Consider the following 7,409-nt stretch of genomic DNA (forward strand, 5'->3'; position numbering starts at 1 on the left):
TGTGAGAGAGAGAGAGAGCGAGAGAGAGAGAGAGAGAGAGAGAGAGAGAGAGATTGAATGTGTGTGTGTACAAAAAAAAGACACTGGTGTCTGTTGAGATGTTTCATACACACACAAAAAACGAATATTGTTACTATGAACGACGAGACGGGTAGAGAATGTTTGTTCTTGGTGTTATTGCAGCAGAGCAAATGATTATATATATATATAATACCTACTGTTTCAATGAGTGTGTATGTACATATATATATAACACGCTTATATGCATTTGTGATTGTCCATATCAGAAATTATCTTTACTTAAACCCGTTTTAGAGATAAAGTTGAAAGCGCTGGTTACTTACGGTAAGAAATATCAGGTTCGCGATCACTATTCAAATGATCAACAGCTTAAGATCTGAAACAAAATGATAGCCAGCTATATATAAATATATATATACACATAGCCACTCGCGCTACTCTTAAACAAATATTCATTTGCTTAGGCGTCTGTAGAACTCTCTCTCTCCCTCTCTCTCTCTCTCACCCCTTCTCTCCATCTCTCTCCTCTTCTCTCTCTCTCTTCATAAACGCATGCATGTGTTAATATACATTTCTGTGTATGAGTGTGAGTGTGTGTATGTGTGTATTGATTGAGTGATTGATTGAAATGGCAAGACAGCAAAAGAATAAAAGAGACCTCGATATTATGTAAATAGAGGAATTTATCTGTAAATGTAATATGTGACAATTATTCGGTAGCTATGATAAAACTCTGAGTTTCCGCCCCGACATCCGAAACTCGGAGTTTTATCATGGCTACCGAATAATACATATATATATATATATATATATATATATATATATATATAATATATATATATATATATATATATATGTATATCTATCTATGTGTGTGTGTGTGTGTTGTGTGTATGTATGTATGTATGTATATATACATATATATGTGTATATATATATATATATATGTATATACACATACATACATACATACATAAACATAAACACAAACACACACACACACACTCACAGACGCATATACATACATATATATACATATACGTATATTCATATATGGATATAAACATCCATATATTCATATACATTTAGATATATGTGTGTGTGTGTGTGTGTGTGTATACGTTTGTATAAGTGTACGTATGTAAACACATAAACGTACGTGCATACTCATACATATATGTACGTGTACGTGCTTGCGTGTATTTGCATTTGTGTTTATGCATGACTATTCGTATTTTAAGTAAATTTGAATATCAGGGATATTATTAGAAAGCTAAAGATAGAAAAAATAAATCACTGTCCAAAGCTTCATATATATATATATATATATATATATAAAATCATTTGCTGATACATATTATTTACCTAAGTACTTAGATTCTCTGACACAAACATTTATACATATATATTTATACACACGTGTAATGATACATGTTTGAATACATACATAATGCAGAATTTAAGTACAAACAGTAGTAGAAAACATACGTAGATAATGGCAAAGGAACATAAATGCTATGCAAAAAGTCAGTATGTTTCTGTTTTTTTTTATCTTCTCCTATTGACTTAGGTTTTATGTGGATTCAGATGGTACGTAACCTATCACTCCACGTGTTTATTGAAAAAGGAATATCGACCGCTTGTAATGCAGATGCTAGCCTTGACTGTTTCCAGGCACGAAAGTTTGAATGTATGTACGTATGTTTTTTTTTGTGTGTGTATGTATGTATGTTTGTATGTATATATGTATACACACACACACACACATATGTATATAAACACGCAAACACACACATTCAGGCTTTCGTGTTTACATACAAAAATGTATACACGCGCAAAAAATATACATTAGCACATACACACACATACATGTACATACATACATACATACATACATACATACTTACATACATACATACATACATACATATATACATGCATACACACACACATACATACATACATACATACATACATACATACATACATACATACATACATACATACGCGAAGAATTCATTAAATTTTGTTTAATGATTCTGTAATTTTAAGTGCTATTTTGTATGCTAATTTAATATTAAGTGGAAACATTTATCAACAGTACGTCCTAGGTCTTCTCAGTGAGTTAACTGAGAGATTCAGATTGGAAAATGTATGATATTGAAGGAGCACGATATGTTGGTATGTCATGTTTAGTGTAACGTATGGGTAAAATTTACTGGAGGTCTATTTATTGGCAAAAAGACAAGAGACACTAATATAAAAAGCGATAGTATTAACTGTGATCTAAGGAAAATTATAGCTATCAGCATTATTGTCATTTTAATGTCCACTTTCCTTTGCTTGCCTGGGCTGGAGAGAGATTATTGAGGCAGATTTTGTATGGTTTTCTGCCACCAAGCCTTTCTTGCTTTCAAGCAAGGTAATATTTCCCCATGGCAAGACACGTTCTAACAGAATATCGGAAAGGAAAGGCTATCATTTGCAACATTACGTAATGTCAAGACAAGGAAGTACAAACATACACACACACACACACACACATACAGGGGGGTGGATGTAGTGGTTTTCTGATTGCATTCCTTCCGTGAAATCTGGCTTTGTGCAGCTCCCGGCGAACAGTTTTGTGGAAACTAGGTTCTCAAGGTGGTCATTAAGCTCTGCAGTAATTTTGGGAGCTGTACTTCTGTGATCTTTTCTAACAATTCGCATGAGTCCCATGGTCCCTATCTGAAAGTTTTGGTTTTCTTCTGGAGTTTTTTTTCGACGAGATTTTTCCCTCTTTCTCAAAAGCTGTCATTACTTTTGAGACCACACTTCTTGATACACCAAACATTTCGGCTGTTTTCGTTACGCTAGTGCCTGCCATATGAGCACCAACAATTTGACTGGTTTGAAAGTCCGATAGATCTGTCATTTTAATGAACTTTAATTACCTTTTTCTGATGATATCTGAAAAGAAATAGTAAGTTTAGCAAAACATATTAAGCAACACCAATAATAAATCAAAATATAAAATTAAACAATATTTTGACGGTTTTATAGATATTTCAAAATTATGATGCGTGTTTCCATTAGTTTGTCCAACCGCCGTATATTATATAAATACACACAGACAACAGCCAGCTTTCAGTTTTTGTCTACCAAATCCACTCACATGGCTTTGTTTTGGCTCGGAGGTATAATAAAAACACTTGCCCAAGGTGCCATGCAATGTGACTGAGCCTGAAACTGTGATTGGGAAGCAAACTTAACTACACAGCCATGCCTATTTATATAATCTGTTTGCATAGGATTTCTTCACAGAAAAAATGCAAATCAGCCTTCAATTATTTCTAACCATAATACATTTCTTATATGCTAAAATGAAATTTTTAAGATAATCTGGAATTTACATGGGTTTTGTAAAACTAATTTGTTTATTGGTATATTAGGTGTTTGGAACAACACCAAGAAAATTTTGAAATATTTAAATTTTATTTAAATTTCACTCCACAGTACATATCATCAATTGTTCAATTAGCATATCTGACATTTGAAGCATAGGTCAATAAAGTAATTGTACACTTTGTTGGGCTGCCAATACAATAGCATGAAAAACGGAAATGCCTCAATATAAAGAAAACTACTCTATTGAATGTGTATTGAACTGTGATCATGCCGGAACACTAGATTCAAGCTAATCATGTTGACTCTCAGTACATAGTCCAGCTTGGTACATTATTAAATGTTTGTTACTCTTTGATTTAAAGGAATACACAAGGGATTATATATCTATATCTATATCTATCTATCTATCTATCTATCTATCTATCTATCTATCTATCTATCTATCTATCTATCTATCTATATATATATATATATATATATATATATATATATATATATAATATATATATATATATATATATTATATATATATACGTAAAAATATCTCGGAATACTAAAGAGTAAATGTATTCAACAAAATCGCCATTGGCACCAACCACGGCCCCCAGACAACTTCGGAATCTTCTGCAGCTCTTCTGAGAGGCTTCCTTCTGTAAGTTGGTAAATACTGACATAATCCTTGCCGTATGTTCATCTTTGGCGTTACAAGGAGCTTTGCTGGTCTCTCGCTCAACTGCGCCCCTCACATAATAATCAAACACCGCGATGTTGACTGGATGTTTGATTTTTATGACTCGCAGTACATATTTTGGAGACACTGCAAACAACGGTTGTTCTATGTGTTCACCATCTGATCCTGACAGAAATTTTTCCGGCTGAGAAAAACCAAAGCATATTCGATTGGAGGGGATGCTTAAGTTTGTTCAAAAGCTTCTTAACGCAGTCTTTCCTCTTGTTCTTGATGGCTTCAGATAAAAAGTGGCCCTTTCTCATCTTGTATGAGGAATACAGAATGTTTTCATGCACTACCTGCCTGATAAGAAACTCAGACACTCCCATGTCACTGGCAATGAACCTGAGTGACATTAAGGAAACGTTGTCAATCATGGCATGGATGTTAACAACAAATTCAGGAGTTATTTTCTTATCAGAACGATCAGAGTGAATTTTCCAAGCTGCTGTACCTTCGTAATCACCATCAGATTCATCCAACTCTTTCCGAATCTTCTGGACTGTCCTCAGACTGACACCCAGGTACTCTGAAATGTTCGTAGTGAAGCTTCCGGCGTGAATGCCATGTCTTTTCCAAATTCCTGCCATAGCGAATTGCGTCATGGAGCTGTTCTCCTTACAGGCGGTGCCCAACTGATCCTACTATACTGTGCAGTCTACAAAATCAAAGACAAGCTGTATAAAAATATAAAATGGCGACGATTTACCCACTAAACGTCAAGTACTACATTTAGGAAGCTGACTTTAGTCTATCCCTCCCGCATGTGCACTCGTTTGATATTTGGTACTTCAACATAGTTCGACGCAAACCTGGAATCACATGAAAATGGAGAGCCAAAGCGAACAGAATAGACATCTTATACTGTTTTTTTTTTCATATTTTAAAACAGGCAAGAAAATGGTGAAACCTGGAGTAAAATATGCAATATGTAGGGGGAGGTTGCTGTTACGGAACGTGTGTGCCAGCCTGGTTTTCAAGATTTCGATTGGGAAATTCTTCGATTCAAGATGCATCTCATTCTGGCTGGTCCTCTAAGATTAACAACGACAAAATGAAGGAGGTAGTTGACACCAGACCCCGTCATACGACCAGGATGGTCGCAGACTATTCTCCAGATGTCCAAATCGAGTGTTGGAAAACTAAGTGCATCAATTTGGTTAGTCAGTGGTCTCGATGACTGGATCCCGCAGCAATTGAATGATGCTAATGTCGTCCAACGAATTTACATCTGCGATTCGTTGCAGAAACATGAGGAAAACGATCCTTTTCTAAAAAAGTGTAATGACAGAGGGCGAAAATGGATCGTTTATAAGTGCAAACGATCATGGGAGAAGCGCGGCGAACCGCCAGAAACAACGTCCAAAGGAAATCTTCACCAGAAGAAGATTATGCTTTCAATTTGGTTGGATTAGAAGGGTGTTATATTCTACGAGCTTCTTCTCACAGACAAAACCATAAATTCGGATGTGTACAATGACAAATAAATTATACTCAGCGATCCACCAGAAGCATCCAGCATTTGCTAATCGTAAGGATATTGTATTTTATCACGACATTGCAGACACCACACTTCTTTGCAGACGCGAGAGAAATTACTGAGTCTTGACTGGGAAGTTTTGCCGCATCCTCTATATTCGCCTGATCTTGAGCCTTCATATTTCCACCTATTATGGTCTCTTCAAAATTGATTGAATGACAGACCTTCATCTCTGAAGAGGATGTAAAAAATTCCGCTGAAAGAGTCTTTAGCCAGAAAAGATAGGAAATTCTTTGAGTAGGGAATAATGGATTTGACCACAAGATGGCAGAAGATACTGGGCCTAAACGGTAACGATATCACTGATTGAATAAATCACTTTGTGTTTAAAACTTTAGTCGTATTTTCGATTAAAAAACTGAACGAACTTTTATGATCAACCCAATGTGTGTGTGTGTGTGTGTGTGTGTGTGTGTGTGTGTGTGCAGGCATGCAAATCATTACATATTTAAATTTGGGTGTTTTAACTTTATGTGTATGTACATATCTGTACATATGAGTGTGCATATGTAAGAAGTGGTATTGTAAAGTTCCTGGCTTTAAGTTGTAACACGAAAGGCCCGACTGCAGGTCCAAACTACCGAGTTCTTTTACAGGTCTTAGAAAATCTGCAAGACCGCTGCAGTAAGCGTATGAATCTGAAATCATAATTAACTGATTCTCCTGTATTTTCTTTTACCCAAAGCCAAGCACTTTTTAGCACCCCTTTGTATACATAGCACAAAGTAAACCTCTATTTTCACATTTCTATTAATGGAAACTATAATTTCCTAATTGGCTGGGATCTTTCTTATCATGTGAAGCACAACTGCAATTTTATATTGAAGCCTCAGTTATAGCAGGCATAAATTTGAAGTGATAGCTCTATGGTAATATTTGCAGATGTTCCATTAATGAAGAATAGATTTTTTTTTTCCTTTTTCTTTGTCTTCAGCATTATGTTAACATTTATTATCTTCAGCATAAGGCCAGATGATTGTTTAATCATTATATTTTACATAATGCTGACGTTTGTTTCTTTTAACTTTGAAAACAAATTTCCACAATCATACTTATTTTTCTTTTCTCTATCTTAGGTCAGTATGCCCTAACTGTTGAATGTATAGATTACAAAGGTTTTAAAAGAATCAATCAATTACTTTCATGTTATACTTGAGATTATTTCCTACATCGCTATAATTTCTTATATTTTGTTCTTCAAGATTCTCTTTCCTAAATATTGCATTCTATAGTGTTTTGGGCCATTACATTATGTTTCATAAATAAATAGTCTTGTGATAACATTTTCAAAACATCAGAGCTGGTTGAGAAAATTTGCGATTCTCTGAATGAAGACCGCCGTGTGTCTATAAAGACAATATGCACATAGTTCTACATTAAAGAGATGAGGAATTATGTACTTCATTTACATTATTTACATTTGACGGATATTTGTCCTCATCTTGTTTGTTGTTAACACAACGTTTCGGCTGATATACCCTCCAGCCTTCATCAAGTGTCTTAGGGGAATTTCGAACCTGAGTTCTCATTCCTAAGGAATTTTTCGGTTTTGTTGTTGTTGTTATTATTATTATTATTATTATTATTATTACTATTATTATTATTATCATTATTATTATTATTATTATTATTATCATTATTATTATTATTATTATTATTATCATCATCATTATTCAGGTCACTGCCTGGAATCGAACTCGGAATCTTGGGGTTAGTAGCCCGCGCTCT

Source organism: Octopus sinensis, linkage group LG1 (genome assembly GCF_006345805.1).
Source record: "Octopus sinensis linkage group LG1, ASM634580v1, whole genome shotgun sequence".
Taxonomy (NCBI): Eukaryota; Metazoa; Mollusca; class Cephalopoda; order Octopoda; family Octopodidae; genus Octopus; species Octopus sinensis.